The sequence below is a fragment of the Arachis hypogaea genome, chromosome 19, assembly GCF_003086295.3.
Source record: "Arachis hypogaea cultivar Tifrunner chromosome 19, arahy.Tifrunner.gnm2.J5K5, whole genome shotgun sequence".
In the NCBI taxonomy this organism is placed as follows: Eukaryota; Viridiplantae; Streptophyta; class Magnoliopsida; order Fabales; family Fabaceae; genus Arachis; species Arachis hypogaea.
The window spans coordinates 67956020-67974986 of NC_092054.1; the positions used below are offsets into that span (position 1 = coordinate 67956020).

General features: G+C 35.1%; 1 long non-coding RNA gene across 1 annotated transcript; it reads right to left on the reverse strand.

The window, feature by feature from the left end:
* Nucleotides 1–12941: 12941 nt before the first annotated feature.
* LOC112776292 (uncharacterized) lies at nt 12942–14209 on the reverse strand. The gene is made up of 2 exons (XR_003189908.2): nt 13763–14209; nt 12942–13245 (listed from the first exon to the last, which is right to left on the reverse strand). It is a non-coding gene; the product is annotated as an uncharacterized lncRNA (long non-coding RNA).
* Nucleotides 14210–18967: the final 4758 nt, after the last annotated feature.

The following is an 18967-nucleotide window of genomic DNA, read 5'->3' on the forward strand; positions in this document are numbered from 1 at the left end:
TTTCTTATCTGCCCTACGTGACTTTGGTAACGACATTGTGTGTCTCAGCATTGGCGTTGATTTCATCACTGAGTATGTCACCATAAATCAGAAAAGTAAAACATTGCTCTTGGTTGATCAATGACTTGATCTTCTTTTATTTATTTATTTATTTCTCTCTCTCTCTCTCTATTTTTTTTTTTCCTTTTCTTTTTTAAGAATAATCAATCCATATATAATACTTAGTGGAGAAAATCATGAAAGGTTAAATAGAATAAATACTAACCAACACAAGACGTTAGCACCAGGGACCGAACTAGAAAAATAACTAAGTGGGGCCATAAATTTTCAAGTACGAGATTATTGAAGTTGTGTTTAATGTTTTAAAAATAAAATTATAAACTTGTTACTGGTACCATAAATTTGCAAGTAATTTTTTGGTTGTCATAATTTTTTATTTATTACACATTCAAAAGTTATTTTGCTTAAAAAATTTAGTATTACAAGTGCTTTTTTTTAAGAATTAATTTAAGCGAAAGCTTCAATTCAGATTTTAAAAGTTATAACTTTTATATTTAAATTAGTTGTCATAATGAATTTTATTGGGTAAAAGCAAAATTTTAAGATTGATTTTTTTTCCCTCTTCTTTCAAACGTTCATTATGATCACAGCAGTTTTTCTAATATTTTGTTAGTAAAATAGAAACTGCAAATGTCGTGACATATGGATAGAGAGAGAACTATCTATATATGTATCATTAGTTTTAATCTAATACATCTATCAAATATTAATATTCACGGATGGGATTAAGTCATTAAAGTGAAGTTGAACCATATTAATTTTTAAAGTCATTGGATTTAACTTGGATTTTATATTGAATTTTGAATATCACATGCTGTTGCTATTTTCTGGTTTTACGCACTGCAGAGCAGTCATGGTTTTTTCTCTATTCCCAAGGAAAACCTTATTGTAAATTTTACCAAGCAACTAGTCATTCGACTAACAATTGTGTTCGTTTCAGGGATTTAATTCAGGAAGCTATTATGGATGGACGTTTGAAATTCGACGATGGTAAGAAAGAGATGAAGGTTGATACCGATCCCCTTCGATGCTGATGCCAGCTTTGTTGAACCGTGCTTTGGAGTGAATATGGTTGGCATGTCTTACAACTTTGATGTGGCTCTTGATGATTTTGAGTCACAAGTTCGATCGGTATACTCTCGAGCAGGAGATGGTTTGCTCAATTTCTTGGTACAGCAGAAGATAAAAGACCGTGATGTATCTCTGTGTCCACGGTGTAATGCTGTTTTTGATGCTGAAGTCGCAGTAATCTTTGAAAAAGAGAGAATGAAGAAGAAAGCAGGCTCAACAAAGGCAGCCAGTTAGGCGTATGGAGGGTCAGAGTTCTAAGACCCCTCAACAGAACGTGGTTTCGCCTTTGAGCCGATCTCAGGCTATAGGTGTTCAATGGATTCGGAACTGTCAAGAGTTCTAGAAGTGGGATGCTCTTTACTGACGCAACCCACAGTGGGGACATCAGGGACCTCTTCGAAATCAATATCCCCACTATCGTGGTCGAACCAGAGGGTATCCCAGAGGTAGAGGAGGAAGAAGAAACTTCAATCAAAATAAGAAGCCTCAGGCAGAAGTAAGCAAGGGGGCAACACCTTTCGTACATTTCCGAATCGTCTTTCCTTCTGATGGAGAGATGTGTCCCAAGGGAATTCCATCTCCTGCAAAGATGGAAAAAGGTAAAGCAGTGGCCCAGTCTTCAGGGGTCGACAAGGGTAAAGAGGTTGATATTGACGAAGAATATTTTGAAGAAGGGGATGATGATATGATTGGAACGATTTCAATCATTCCAACTGAATATCTGGGGGAATATGAAGGTGACCCAGAGGAAGATTATGATATGGAGGATGAGGAAGTTTTTTCCTTCATCCGAATTAAAGATGAGCCGGGATATTTTCTCCAGCCTACTGAAAAACAAATGTCTCGTCTCCGCCCACTCCATATAACCACGACTTTGAGTGGGATCAAAGTAAATAAAGTCCTAATTGATGGTGGGGCGACAATCAGTCTACTGCCGGAGAGGATGTTGATGAAGGTTGGAAAACATCCTGATGACTTAGTCCCCACAAACATTGCTGTAGCCAATTTCAGTGGGACTTCGACTCCAACAAAAGGTCTGGTCACTCTGAGTGTTAAGGTTGGATCATCTGAACGAAATATTGTGTTCGTGGTGGTTTCATCGAAAGCAAGTTATAATGCTTTGTTAGGGCGAGATTGGATCCATAGTGTGGGGGCTGTACCTTGTACTGTGCATCAAAGTGTTCTTCTTTGGACGAAGGATGGCAAACCTAAATTCATTGAGGCAGATTCGAACCTTTATGTCGAACAACTGCATATTGATTTTAGAATGTATAATCCTAAGTTGAAGCCTTTGGATGTTGACAGGACACTGAACTCTTATAATTGTGAAGGTTGTTACTTATCCTCGGAAGGTTTGTCAGTGAAGTTGTGTTACCCAGAGTTGGCCTTTACTCCAACTGGTTGGGATTGTTTCTCTTGAAGAACTCTTGCACGATTGCCCTATGGACCAGGTTGAGGGAGTTTTCGATTACCTGGTAACTTTAAATAATTATTTAAGTAATTTTCTTTTTGTAGAAAATAAAAGTGATTTCTCTGATGAAGTGGAATCATTTAGGAATGTAAGTTCTTTAAGTAATTGTAGTAACTCAATTCCTTCAATCGAGTTTTGTCATGGCATTCGTTTTTCTTATTTTTGTAATCCAAATGATGTTTCAAACCGAACTGCTGATGTAATAGCAGAAGTACATGGTGTTGAAAATCAAATTGATGTTAATTTAATAAATGATCAAGTACAGTCAATTCCCAATGAATCTGTTAATTTTTCTTTTGATTGCATCTATGATTTAGAGCCTTTGGGTTTCGAAAAATATTCAGTAAAAAATGATGATCATTTCAAAGGGTTTCAATCTCAAGATCCCTTAGAAAAAATTAATTTGGAGACTCCTGATGATGTTCGAATTACATATATTTGTAAAGATCTTGCTGATCCTTTTCGAACAGAACTGCCATCTTTTACATGAATTTAAAGATTGGTTTGCTTGGGATTATCATGAGATGCCTAGTCTCGATCGTTTTCTTGTAGAGCATCGATTAGCATTGAAACCAAAATGCTCGACCTGTAAAGCAAACCCCTCGTCATTTTACTCCAAAAATCAATCAAAAGATTAAAGAGGAAATCAAACGCTTAATTAAAGCGAAATTTATTCGAACTATATGATATGTGGAATGGGTTTCGAATATTGTTCCTGTAATGAAGAAAAATGAGAAGTTAAGAGTATGCATCGATTTTCGAAACTTGAATAATGCTACTCCAAAAGATGAATACTTTATGCCAATTGCAGATATGTTGATCGATTCTGCAGCGTAAAACGAAATCTTAAGTTTTATGGACGATTATTCGGGATATAACCAAATCTTTATTGCAAAAGATGATGTGTCCAAAATTGCCTTTCGTTGTCTTGGGGCGTTAGGCACTTATGAATGGGTAGTTATGCCCTTTGGTTTGAAAAATGTTGGTGCTACTTATCAACGAGCAATGAATACTATATTTCATGAGTTTATTGGAAACTTTATGGAAGTGTATATCGATGACGTCATGGTCAAATCGATTTTGGTGAATCAACATATTGATCACTTACGAAGAGCATTTGTTACCATGAGGAAGAAGGGATTAAAAATGAACCCTTTAAAATGTGCTTTTGGGGTATCGGCTGGAAATTTTTTAGGTTTTGTTATTCATAAAAAAGGGATTGCAATCGATAAAAATAAGGCAGATACAATTTTGGCATTATCTGTACCCAAATCGAAAAAGGAAGTGCAATCCTTCCTAGGAAAGGTGAATTATCTCAGAAGATTTATTTGGAATCTTTCTGGTTGAACTCGAGTTTTTGCGCCTTTAGTAAAGCTAAAGAATGACTCATAGTTCGAATGGACGAATGAGCATCATTCAGCATTCGATTCAATTAAAGCTTATTTATCTAAGGCCCCGATTATGGCAAACGTTTGGCCACATGAGCCCTTAAAATTGTATATTGCGGCGTCTATAAATACAATTGGGTGTATATTAGCCCAAGATGATGAAAATGGGCATGAACGGGTTGCTTATTACCTCAGTCGAGTTTTAACTAACATCGAGACGAGGTATTCTCCAATAGAGAAATTATGTTTGATACTATGCCTGTATGAAATTAAAATATTATATGGTGGCTAAATCGGTGAAAGTTATAGCACAAACTGATATCATCAAATATATGTTAAGTTTCCCAATGTTACGGGGACGTTTAGGAAATGGATGCTAGCTTTGACCGAATTTGATTTACAATACGTCCCAACCAAAGCTGTGAAGGGTCAGGTCATTGCAGATTTCTTGTCGATAATTCGAATAATCTTAATGACCAGGGGGCAAATGTAGTCAACATTGAGGTCGATAATTCACAATGAAATTGCTAATGAATTAGTCCAAATTGCTTCGAGATATAGAATCGGTTCAGAGACTCTAAAAAAATTGGCTAGTGTCCATCAAATATTAGTGCCTGCGAATGAAAGAGAGGCTTTTTGCGTAGATGAATGGGAAGATGATGATTGGAGAAAGCCTATTGCTGAGTATTTGAAAAATCCCAACACTTTAGTTGAAAGAAAGATAAAATTGCAGGCGATAAATTTTGTCTTAATGGCTGATGAATTATATAAGAAAGGAATCGATGGAAGTTTGTTGAGATGTTTAAGCCAAGATGATCAAAATATTGCTCTGGGTGAAGTCCACAAAGGGATATGTGGGGCCCATCAGGCTGGAAAGAAGATGAGATGGGTGTTATATCGCAATCATGTGTATTGGCCATCTATGATAAAAGATTGTATCGATTATGCAAAGGCATGTCAAGAATGCCAAAAACATGGTTCTATTCAATAGATTCCAGCGTCTGAGTTACATTCGATAATAAAACCTTGGCCATTTAGAGGTTGGACTTTGGATTTGGATTTGATTGGGTTAATTCATCCTCCCTCATCGAAACAGCATAAATTTATTTTGGTAGCAATCGATTATTTTATAAAGTGGGTTGAAGCAGTTCCCTTGATAGAAGTTGGCCAAAGTGAAATAATAGATTTCATTGAGGAACATATTATCCATCGATTTGGAATTCCTCAAACATTGAGCACTGATCAAGGGACTATGTTTACCGTTTAGTGAATTAAAAATTTTGCAGCCTCGAGGAATATCAACATGGTTACCTCAACTCCTTATTATGCACAAGCTAATGGGCAAGTGGAGGCAGCAAATAAAATTTTGATAAGTTTGATCAAGAAGCATATCGGGAATAAACCCCCGAACATGGCATGAAACTTTAAGCCAAGTATTATGGGCTTATCGAAATTCACCAAGGGGGTCAACAAATACTTCACCCTATAAATTGGTTTATGGTCATGATGAAGTGCTACCACTAGAGATTAATTTGAATACTTTAAGAGTATCAAAACAGAATGATTTCCCAGTTGATGATTACTGGAATGCAATATTTGATGAGGTGAATGAATTGGATTCGGAGCGAATCCTGGCACTTGAGAGTATGATTCGACAAAGAGAGTGTTGCTCGAAGTTATAATCGTCGAATAAGAGAAAAGTATTTCAGTATAGGTGAATTGGTTTTAAAAGTTATTTTGCCCATGGAAAAGAAATCAAAATTTCTTGGCAAATGGTCCCATACTTGGGAAGGTCCCTTCCAAGTGATAGCATTGTATTCGGAAAATGCATACGGATTAAAGATATCGAATCGGGAAATATAATTGACTTAATTGATGGGAAATACTTAAAGCAATATTTTTGTTTGCCAAATTGAATTTAGGATGCATAAGTTCGAAAGAAGTAAAATTATTACAAATACTGAAATCAATACTGAAATCTAAGAGGAATGAGGTGTCAGGAGTCTTGCCAGGTCTGAGCGTAGCTTTGCCCTGTTGTTGTCTAAAGTTGAAAGTGCCTTAGCATGCTTGAACTTTTTATATTGGACCTTGTCAAGTTGTTTCTCATATTCTTCTTGCTTGGTCCCAATAGAAACAATTTCATGAATGATTTGTTGTTGTTCTTGCTGGGCAGTAGTCAGAGGTACGGGTATTTCATCCCGTCTTTTACGTACTTTGGCAAGCTTTTCATTGATTTGGGCCAATTCTGTTTCGAGTTTGATCTCTTTCTTGTCATAAAAAGCTTGAATAGAAATAGCATGAGATTCTCAGTCGAACTCTTCACGAGAAGCTTTTTTCGGTTGAAGAGCAGAGGCATAATTATCTACTTTAGTTTTGATTTTAGCCTCTTCATTTTTGATCTCTTGGAGTTTATTTTGAAAAGTTACACTGTTATTGGCAAGTTGTTTGAATTGTTGGATTATGGCAGAATACAGAGTAGAAGCCAGAAATTCAAAGGGAGAATTCAAAAGATCAGATAGAAGTTGGTTGAGAAGGGCATCCTTGATCCATGCAGCAGGTGGATGATCCAAGAGTTTAAGAAGTGACCGAAGCTGTTCTCGAGTGTCAACATCCAATTCGAATAGAGGACTGGATGAAGATGGTCTAGGAAGTGTTGGTACGGGAACAGGCACTTTGTCCTCTTGGATAACTCGATTTAAGACGGAGATCAGGTTAGCCCATGTAGCACTTGTAGGAGTGGTAGAAGTGCCCAAGTGTCTAGACTCTTGACCGAGAGGAGTTTGAAATTCAGCCTGTTGAGGGAGACTGGAGAATCCCTGGGGAGTTTCTAAGACTCTGGATCGAGGCAAATCTGAATTGGTAGTCTCAGCAACTCAAGAGACAAAGTCAGAGTCTGGGGCCAAGGAAAAGCAACCTGTAGTGGTTCAACAGATTATGTAGTTTGAATTGAATCATGAGATGTGGAATGTCCTAGATCCAGGTGTTGTTGCAGAAGTGGTTGATCAGGTGCCACAAGGGATGTGATTGAGTGAGCACCTGTGGTAGGCTGATATAAAAGGGTCTGAATCATCTGTATCTTCTGATTGAGAGGAAGCAACAAGAATGCTCCGGATGGTTTGCTCACTTCCATCAGAGCTTTCACTTGATGGTTGCAACCGTAACTGATTAAAAAATCAAAATTAAGAATTGTTAAGCAGATATGATTTTCGAAATATTTTAATTCGAAGTACATAAGTATGCGTAAAACTAGTTACCCTTCTGGAAGTCCTGGTGGGAGTCCTTAGGCTTTTGTGTTGGGTTGTCGAGAAGAGGCTGTGGTGTCAGCTTTTCTTTTTTGAGATTTTTTAGGAGAACCTTCGGCAGCAGGGGCTGTTTGAATGGCAAATTGTTGGATCTCCTCTAAAGTATGACTGTACCTAGAGTAGTAAGCAGTCCACCATTCGAGACAAGACTTGGTGATGTATGAGCTGCGATCATAAACAAGGAAATTGAAATGTTTCTTTTGTTGTTGATTTGTTGAGAGGAGGAAATCAAGTTCACTTTGAGAAGTCAGGGTGATATGGCAAAATAGTTTGTTGTTTCGAGGAAGAGGGGTTGGAATGGCCTGTGAGAATCCCAGTTGCCTAGTTGTGAAGTGAGGGGCGTATAGGATCACTTTGAATTTTTCTTTTTTGTGCTGGGTTAGCCCTGTAGGGATTACTTGAACAGCTAGCAAGTTTGTCCAATTCCGATCAGCCATTTCATTTTTCTCAGTATCATGTGAAAAAAGCAAGCGATCAAGCCACGCAGGACCACAATTTCGACGCAAAAAGGGGGCGAAATTGAGGTTTTCATTATAAAAATCTTTACAAGAATAGAAGAGAGAAAAAATAGTCCAAAATCGGTCTTCATCCGATTGTGTATCTAGGAAGTTTGGCTTGTAGTCAGCCAATCGGAAACCTTCGATATGTTACTTGTCAGTGGCACCACCTCCAAGATTTGTCATATACTTTTCGAAAATGGCATTAAGCCATAGTTGGAGAAGACAGAAGGGGCCACCAGTACTGATCAGACAGTTGTTTCGGAGATAATGTATAAATTTTCCAAGCTCTTCGAAAACATGCCCTAGAAGAAGCTTGGCTAAATTAAGGGTATTTCCTTCATGAAGTAGAGCAGCCAAAGGAAGGAAAAATTTTGACATCTGGATACTTTGAGCATAGAAAACAATGGCATTTAGCCAATAGAATAGAAAGGCTACATGCTCGTCATCTGTGATGGCAGTGCCCTCTTTGCCCATGTGGTGAGTAATGAAATACTTATAAGAACTGGTAGGAGCAATGTTGTAGTGGCGTTTGGGTTGCATGTCAGGAGTGTAGTCTGGAGGATTTATGGGAAGTCCTGTAATGGCGGCCACATCTAAAAGAGACATACCAATCATTCCACAGGGGAGATGGAAATTATTGGTTGTCCTGTTCCAAAAACAAGTCATAGCCCCAATCATCCAGGGGAGTGTCGAAGGTGAGAAGTGGGAAAGTCTTAAGAGTTCCTGGATCCCCAGAGCTCCCCAAGAAGCACTCTTTGAAGGAGCGAGGCGTTGAAGCCAGGCTGTGAAATCGGCCCCTCGAGGGTTAATTTTTGGATTGTTCCTGAAGGGCTTTTAATTGATAAAGAAGGAGATGTCCAGGGCTTGTTTGATCAATAAATCTTCCCCTTGAGCACTGGGGAAGAAATGTAGCTTTCTGTTTGCCCTTTCCAGGGTTTCGACAGGCCCAAGAAAACAATGAACATCTCCGCCCACTGTGAAAGGGATTAGGATTCTGTTATCATTAACTTGAAGTTGGGGATCGCCAATAACTTCATCATTGACTTGATTCAGCATATGAAGTGCTGGTGGAGCCAGTGGTTCAATTGCGGGACCTTTACCCTTGTCTTGGGCAGCAGCGTGAGAAGAGGAAGCGGCCATTGCAGAACAGAGAAAAAAGGAAGTTTGAAAGGTTAACGGTTAGCAAGAAAGACTGGTGCAAAAGGAATTCAGAGAGCAAGGGTTCGAGAAAAATTGAACAGGGGCGACAATGTCGAATTTAAAGGAAGTGTTGTTGTGCCTATTATTGCAAAAGAAATGCAAAAAGAGGTAACTTCCCGAAGAAGGGGAAGAGGTGAAGAGAGAAAGCGTATGTCTCGGGAAATGTGTCGAGTGGATCAGTATTAATGGAGAAGTTAAATGGTAATTATTACTGATTTAAGAGATTAAAGTTTGAATTTGGATTAAGTGTTTACTTCTAAATAATGCTATCGAAGACAAACACATTAATCCAAGGGGGCAATTTGTTAGTCGAAAAATATTTTCGACTAAGGTAAGTTAGTTCGAAAAAGTGAAGAGGTCGATTGAGGTGATTAGCAGTTGTTGAAAAGATGCATGCGTAGGCATTGGATGGAGGTATTGGACACGGATTCGATTTCAAGACGCTTTCTTAAATCGAACAGGCTTAGTTGGACAGATGTTCGAAAGAAGAAATCGAATAGTGGTTCGAAAAGCAGATCGAACAGTTACGTAAGTGGAGAAGTTGGAGCCTTTCTCCACGTGAGGAATTGATGGATAGCGTTTCATTAGCAAAAGAGTGGGAACGGTTACCAAGTAGTGCGCATTCAAGACAGCACCCTGTAATTAATAATCGGTTACAAAAAGTAGACTATAAATATTAGAAAGTTTTAGGGAATAAGGGTTGGAACTTTTCTTCAAAAATACACTCAAGCACACTCACATTCCCAGCAAATTCCTGAGTCTGCATTCGAGTTTAATTTCTATAGGGTTCCTTCCATTGTCTTTAAATTTCATTTACATTCTCTGTAAACTTTATTTTTCTTGTCAAATATATATTTCAAACAACAATTTAAGTTTCAAATGCAATTTATATTCCAGTACCTTTAATTTTCATGTCAAAAGTCCTTTGACCCAGACAAAGGCACCTTTACTGTTTTCTTTAAATTTCAATGCAAACTTTTCGATTTCAGTCAATTTACCTTTCGAGTTGTTTGTTTTTAACTTCTTTTATCATTTTACAAATTTTTATTCACTTGTTATTTTAATACCCATCTAATCTAAAAAGCTTTGATACACTTATAGAAAACTGGTACCTGCAAAAGAGGAGTAGGTTTCGCTCCCAAACTATTAGAATCGAACCACCATCGATTTGCTAAAAATCGACAAAACAGAAGATAACTAACCACCAGAATAGGAGGGAAGGTTACAAGAGTTGTCACTAGGTCACTCATCCAATTATTTAACTCTCATTTTCATCTTAGGGGTTTTTCAACTCTAATCTTTATGAAAACCTGCCTAAAATCCTTTCTTATGTAAACATCTGAGTCTCTTGTAGGTACCATTCCACACACACCTCCTCACGAGAAACTCGAACGACTTCATGAAAGATTACCATGTGTTCATAACACGCAACTAAAAGAAAAAGAAGATAATCCTAAAGATCTATTTTTGTCCGAATCGAATTTTTCTTTTTTGAAGTCTATAACTAATATTCATTCAATTTATTAACATCTGACCGACAAGAGCCTATCCAAATAATAGTCTTACTATTTTTTAAATTTAAATTCTTTATCTATTACTTCTTCTTTTTAAATTTTATCTTTGTATCTTAATGATATTAGTAGACGCTCAAATTGTGTTTCAAATTTCAAAATTATTAGTCTTTGAGCTTCAAAATTTATTACTCTTTGATCTTCAAAATTTATTTTTTTCGGTGTTTTCATTTTTTTTATTTTTTTATGGTCACATTTAATTGTGTTTCAAATTTCAAATAGTAATAATAATCAATAGAATTAAACAGTTAAAATATTAATTCATGACATTTTATTAAATAAATTAGTTTTAAATAATATAAAAAGACAATTTTTTCTTTTCTCAAATAGAGTTAAACAGTTAAAAGACATTTTATTATAGACTAATATATCTAATATTCTAAAAGAACAAAAGCTAATTTAATATTGTAGAGACTAATATATCTAATTTTATCCATTTGTAACTTTTTTTTTAAAAAGCTTATACTTCAATTCTGTTTTAACTATATGTTTTAACTATATGTAATTCGCTGCAGACTCTAATAAAATTGGAATATTCACACAAACTATGAAACTCTAGCACAATTTATGTTGTGTTTCACTTTATATGTAAATCATGTCAGAGTTCTATAGTTTATTTATATATTTTGAATTTGTGGGAGACTCTAAAAATTACATAAAACTAAACAGAAACCAAATGTAAGCTTTCTAGGAAAGTTGTAAATGAATAATATTAAAGAAAATTTGTTTTATTAAGTAATTTGTTATTGATTTTTTATATACATATAACATATTTAAAATAATATAATTTTATAAATATTTTATTACGACAATTTCTTAAATAAATAGATTAATAGAATTTATATTTACATTTCTATATTTATCAATTTCTTTACATTTTAAAAATAAATATACCCGTATTCTTATTTAAAAAATGTACCCGTATTCTTATTAAAAAAATATCACCCAAAACATGCTAGATCAACAATCTTATAACTATTTATTGAGTATTAATTATGGTCTGTTAAAAAAATTGACCTAATCTAAAGCCTGTTAAAAAGTATGATACTTAAAATAAATAAATAATAAGACGAGTCAAACATATTACAAATATTAAAAAAAAGAAATATTTAGTTAAAGAAACAAAAAGTCCTATGAATAAAGGTCCTTGTTAAAAAATAAATGATATAACTTTAAGCTTTCATCATTTAAGCTTTCATTATTATATTTTTTGTTAATATAATAAAAATATGTATTATATCTTAAAAATACAAATTTTTATATTTATGCTAAATCTATGTTGATAGAGCAATAGAATTATTATTACCCACATGGATACCAAAATAATTGTTATTTTCTTTTTAAATTTATAACTAAAATTTATAAGAATGTAACGTCTTACCAACTGATATTTATTTAAAAAATCATCTTTGAATCTTAGGTCATATAATTCAAATGTCACTCCATTTATATTTTTTAAGGTTTTAGAAAATTAAAAGCTTTTTCTATTTTTATAGTGGATTAATTAGACAAATAATGATAATAACATTGTTTACCTGTGCTAATTATTGGTTCAATTTATCTCATTTAAAACTTTTTTATTTCTTTTTATTCCAATGAATTTTTTTAGAAATGCAATTCCCAATATCTTAATGATTTTCTTTTTATAAAGAATAGAATTAGGTGAACAATAAATATTTTAACTAAATTAAAAAAATATATATGCATTGCATTTTTTTTTAAATTGGATTTCTTTTTACATAAAAACATAATCTTTATTTTTCAAAAAATCATCACTTTTCACTATAATTGTTTTTTTGTTTGGTTAAAAAACTCTGTATAGTATTACTCCTTAGAATTTTACCCTCCTAACATCTTTTGCCCTGAATGGGCCCACTTTTATTTTATTCCTTTCTCAACAAACAACTATTATCACAAACGAAAAAAAATGAGGCCGAACTTCTTCAAACTCAAATACAAAAGGCCCAAAACACGATAAAAATGTATCCAATAGCATTCCCGTAACACTGGCCAAAAATTAATAAAAAAAACCATTCCCGTCACGGATTTTCGGAGCTCAGGCGCTACACGGCTCAATAGCTATGACACTTCTACTATTCACCGACAGCAATCATGAATAGGGGTGTTCGCGGTGCGGTTTGATTCGATTTTTTAAGAAAAAATCATCCGATCCAATGTTATATTAATTATGCGGTTCGATTTGGTTCGATTTTTTCATTAAGACCATCCGAACCAAACCAAACCAATTAAATTCGGTTTGGTTCGATTTGATTTGTTCGGTTTTTACATTGTTTTGAAAACCTATCCTATTCTAATCATCAAATCATATCTAGGGTACTAAAATAATTAACAATTTCGCAAAATCAACAATGGAACAATGGAACAATGATCAACTTGACTCATAAATCACTAACAAATTAGCAGAAGCACAACAAATTAAAATCATTAGCAAGTTGCAAAAACATGGGAAACAGATGGAACAATAATCAGCCTGAACTGAATCAAGAAAGTAAAGAAATACAAGCAAACTCATTCCAAAATTTTTGCAAAAATGGTGCATCAATTCCAAACTAAATCAAGAAATAGAACCAAACTGAATAAAAAATACACCCAAACTAATTCCATAAATGTTCATGTGGTGCACCAATTTCACAAGTTCTTCCTCTTTCACTTTCTTCTTTCCTGCATTAACATTAAATAAACAAAACGTTTAGAATCAACCCAAACCAGAATTTTCCTAAATCAAAACAGAACAAAAATTTCAAAATTAAAAAAAACAAAATCAGAATCAACCCTATACCAGAATTTTGCAAGTAAAGAAATACAACCAAACTAATTCCAAAAATTTTGCAAAAATGGTGCACCAATTCCAAACTAAATCAAGAAATAAAACCAAAAAAGCAAAATAAGAATCAACCCTAAACCAGAATTTTCCTAAATCAAAACAGAACAAAAATTTCAAAATTAAAAAAGCAAAATCAGAATCAACCCTAAACCAGAATTTTCCTAAATCAAAACAGAACAAAAATTTCAAAATTAAAAAAGCAAAATCAGAATCAACCCTAAACAAGAATTTCCCTAAATCAAAACAGAACAAAAATTTCAAAATTAAAAAAGCAAAATCAGAATCAATAAATTAAAATCAATAAAAAGACTAAACCAGAATTAATAAAAATAGAATCGGAACAAAAAAAACTACCTGAGACTTAGGCTCCATTGCAGAGGACGATGGAGGTGTAGGATGGTAAGACGGCGGCGACGACGAACCAAAGACCAGAGAGACTGGACAGATCAACGACGAACGAGAGACGGACGATGAACGGTGGTTGCTTTGACTGCGTCTGGTGCGTGCTGCTGCGGTTCGTCGAAGAAGACAGCAGCTGTTGGTTCATGGAGGTGACGGCTGCTGGAGAGGTGGTGTGGGAGCTGTCGAGGCTGAGGCAGAAAGAGAAGCGCTACAAGCTACAAGGAAGAGAGAGGAAGAGAAAAGAGCCGCGCCGCTGCGAAGGTGCTGTCCGGCGGCGTCGATGGCAGAGAAGAAGAAGGAAGAGCTTCCGCTGAGATTCGGCGCTACAGAGGTTGAGAGAGAGGGCTCGAGGGGGTTAGGGTTTCTGCTACGGATGGCTATTGGCTGCGGCTGGTTTAGGAGGGAGGCTGCTTTTATAGCAGGGTTTTTAATAACACCGGTTCGGTTCGGTTTTTTCTACCAAAACCGAAAACCGAACCGAACTGCAAAAAACTGCACAAATTATTTTTTTTCGGTTTTTCAGTTTTCAATTTGTTTAGTTATTGGTTTTTTTGGTTCAGTTGATCGGTTTTGTTCGAATTGAATCGGTTTTGAACACCCCTAATCATGAATATGAGCAATCATAAATATAAATGACACATACACGACGTGTCAATCTACCGTTCAACCGTTGTATTTAAAAGAATCTCTTTATCTCTATTCCAATTAACATCTTTACCTTATAATTAGCCATATATATAATAATACATATGAACAAAATTTCAAAATCTCTTTTTTCATTCCGTTAAAGGCTTCGGTAAGTTTCTACTTCTTTTTTTTTTTAGCTTCAATAATAATAATAATAATAATAATAATAATAATAACAATAAAAATTAATTTAATTTTTATCTAATCAAAATATTTTTTGATAAATAATTTAAATTTAATAAAATAAGTAATAATTAAATTAAACTTCAATAATCATAAATATTTATTTAATTATTTTTGTTAAAAATAATTTTCTTAAAAAAACTACATCTCAATATAATATATAGTTAATTATTTAATTTTCAAAAATCTAGGGTCTTACATCCTATTCTATTTATAAAAAATTTCGTTCTCAAAAATTAATATAAGATGGAAAAGATTCATATCAACTCCATTTTCAAAATATCGAAGGAATAGAATAAAAAGGTGTGACATGTTCAATTTTGCAAATGGAAAAGAAACCATATCTTATGAATATGACACAGAATGTGTAGTATGCTACAGAGATTTGGAAAGATTTTTAAGATTAGACTCTAACAAGGATGCACATAATAATGATAGGTAAACAGCAATAAGGATGAATATTCTGAAAGGATCGAGCAATAACTAGGAGCATACTCAAGTAAGGATATGTATGAATGACAAAGTATGGTTAGAAGATATTCAAAACACATCCCAAGATGAAGATTTGAAACAAAGGATTCCACTGCAAGCAATCAAGGAAGAGATGACTTCAAACCTCATTAGCACGAATAAGGATTATACGTTAAAACGGAGCTAACCCCTAAAACTTAACTTCTAACGTTCCCAAATCCCGTAATTCGCATTACCTATTACTTCTATTTCGTCCATGATAATAGGGGTGTTCGCGGTGCGGTTTGGTTCGGTTTTTGAGGAAAAAGTCATCCGATCCGATCGTCTAATTAAACTGCAGTTCGGTTTGGTTCGATTTTTTTATCAAGGCCATCCGAACCACACCAAACCAATTAAAATCGGTTTGGTTTGGTTCGGTTTGTTCAGTTTTTTCAATCAATTCAGAAAAATACTACCATACTATTTCATAAAGTCATAACATTGAAATCGACAAACACAAATACACAATTGCTAACAAAGTCTAGATCTAATAAAATTTAACGACAAAAGGAATTCAAATACGATAATTAAAGAAGTTTAATAGTTCAACAGTCAATACAACTGAAAATAAAAATAAATTGTCATTAAAAGATAGCAAAGTTATGGTGTCTTATCCAACAAAACAACTAAACTTCTTAATGCAAACCAACCTGAAATAAAAAAAATAGTTAAATAATAATAATAATAATAATAATAATAATAATAATAATAATAATAATAATAATAAACAGTTATGCATCTATTCTCTACTCTAAAGTTGAATTGGCATTGGTGCTCTATATGAGAGTGAGGGTGGGTACAAGTCCAATATCTATAACTCCAGTGACATCATAATATACATATACCAGAATGACCAAAATTCAAAAGTATCAGTGCCAATAAAATTAATCTTAGGAAATAGCTACATGAAATGAAACCATGGTGATGGTAGTATATATGCATCATGCAATGAAATAATGAGAAATACGTTTGATAAAAGTATGATAATTAATTAAGCACCGCAAGACATCACTATGTGACTGGAACTTTATATCCCTAGAGTATATTTCTGCAATTTTATCTATGTTCATACCATAAAGAAAATAAGCAATAATGTATACATTTGTTCACATTATGGAAGAAGAAAAATGAAACAAATATGGAAGTGGAGGATATGGATAAGCAAAGAGCAAGAAGAAAGTGGTCAAGGCAGCCCAAAAAGCTATTCCTGTAACAAAAGTAGGAAGGTGAGAATTGTGTTGGAGCAATTCAAGTACAGAATATGTAGTTGGGGGCATAAATTTTTATTTTCTTTCAATAGACATACCTTTTAATCCTAAACTCTTCATTTTCAACTGCAAAGAATATAAATCAAACTCTTCTTCACTATTTTGTTGTGCAATAGTTTCATGATGAGAAGATGCTTATATAAAAAGAGCCAATTGAATTATGAGTTATGATACACTAAGAAGCCTTCATTTCTGTTATAATTCTACTCAAAAGGCATGCCTCAAAGTTCCCTTTTTGTTATCATGAGTCAATAACCAACAATACCAAATTAACAAGAATAAACTGAACATAAACTGAACAATAAACTGATCTTAATAAAATGAACAATAAATCAATAACTAGCAAACAATAATTTAACCAGCAACAATAAGCAATAACCAAGTCAGCAAACAATTCAACAAACGGAACAAAATCAGCAAATCAGCATCAATAACCAGCAACAATAATTTAACCAGCAACAATAATCAATAACCAAGTCAGCAACAAAATTCTACAATAAGTCAAGGACAGAAACCAGCAATAAACTGAACAATAAACTGAGCAATAAACTGAACAATAAATCAATAACCAGCAATACCAAATTATCAAGAATAAACTGAACAAAACCTGATAATCTGAACAAAACCTGAACAATAAACTGATAACCCTAAACTGAACAATAAATTAGCAAGACCAAATTACCAACAATAAACTGAATAGATGGTAAACAGCAATACCAACAATAACCCTAAACTGAATAAACTGAACAATAACCAGCAATACCAACAATGCATCAGTAAAGATTACCTGAATAGATGGCTCGGGCTCCATATTCACTTGAATCGGTGACTGGGTAGGAGACTGGGAGGTGCTGTCTTAATCGTGGGTGACCCTAAACCCAGAACCCAGAAACACTGCTGGGTGGAGGTGGCGAGGTCGGAGGTCCTGTGTTGATCGTCGCCCGTCAGTGCTGTCTGCTGTGCTGCCCTGTGGCTGTTGGGTCAGTGGGTGACTAGGTGGTGGCGAGCCAGGCGAGGTGCTGTGTTGAGCTGGGTCTTCGTCTTCGTGGTGCACCGGCGGTGGGGGATCTGCTCTCTTCGGCGGTGGGATTTGGAGGAAAGCTTCGAGACTCAAGGACGTGGGTGGCTCAGGCTGGCTCCGATCTGGGATTTGGGGGTTAGGTTTCCATGGGGGATTTGGGGAGGGACGGAGTCACGCAGCAGTAGCACACCACTAGGACTCGTTTGGGGGATGGGGGTCTAGGGGGTGGGTAGGTAGTTTTTAATTTTTAGGGTTTTTTGTAGAACCGGTTTGGTTCGGTTCGGTTAGGATTTTGGTGGTAATAACAAAAAACCGAACCGAATCGCAAGAAAACAGCAAAACAACATTTTTTTGGTTTTTTCAGTTTTTGGTTAGTTCGGTTTTCAGTTTTTTCGGTTCGGTTCTTCGGTTTAGTTCGGTCCGGATCGGTTTTGAACACCCCTACATACCCATTAGTATTCCCATATACATAAGTCATTAGTATTAAGTTGGCCAGACTTAATACCATGAGGAATGCAACGGTTGACTAACAGCATTAATCAATAGACAATCATGCATCTAAAACTTAAACTCGCGATTAGGACAAGTCCTATCGCATGACAGACACTCAGAGTATGTAGTGAAGCATAGTCAGTCCATTTTCAAGGCTCTAACAGGGACGAACTGCTCTGATACTATAATGTAACACCCTAACTTTCAGCACGTCATGATCGTACCAAAAGTGAGGCATTACTGACATGTTTTCTATATTTACTATTTAATATTGAGCCTTTAGTTCAATTTCGCATTTCAATTTTTAAGAAAAAGCCAAAAAGTTTTGTTTCTATTAATTAAAATTATATCAAAGATCTCCAAGTAATACTTGTAAGAACCGCAACTAATCAACCGGTTAATTAAGTGATTAATTGCCCAAATTAGATTCCGAACAAGTTAGAGTGAGAATTTGAGGATTTAATGACGATTTTTGGACTCAGTAGGTCTTTCTGAGTCAGAAAATGTGTTTTCTGCGAAAAATTGTGAAAAATTGCTAACCGGCAGTTGAACTGATTGAACCGGTTCAAGTCTGTCCGGTACCGCACGAGAAAAAGTAAAAACTGTCAAAAACATTAGAAAAACATTCGAAATGGAAAACCGGGCGTTAATTTTAAAGGTTTGGCTTGAAGTTGGGCCAAACGGGCTAAAAACGCTAATGGGTTGGACCGGGCCCAAGTTGGACCCAAGCCCAAGATATAAAAGGCTCATTTAATGAACCCATCTCATCACAACACACTAACAAACACACACACCTAGCTAAAGGGGAAAGGGAAGAAGTGAAACCCTTGAACACTATTTATTTCAATCTTCCAAAGCTCATATCTTGAGATAGAGAGCTCCGATCGCCGCACCGTTTGTGGCTACGCGTTCCTCGTGAAGAGCTCTACAAAACCCATATAAGAAACTGGAGAAGTAATCACGAAATCCTTTCTATTCTTCTCTCCAAAATTTCGG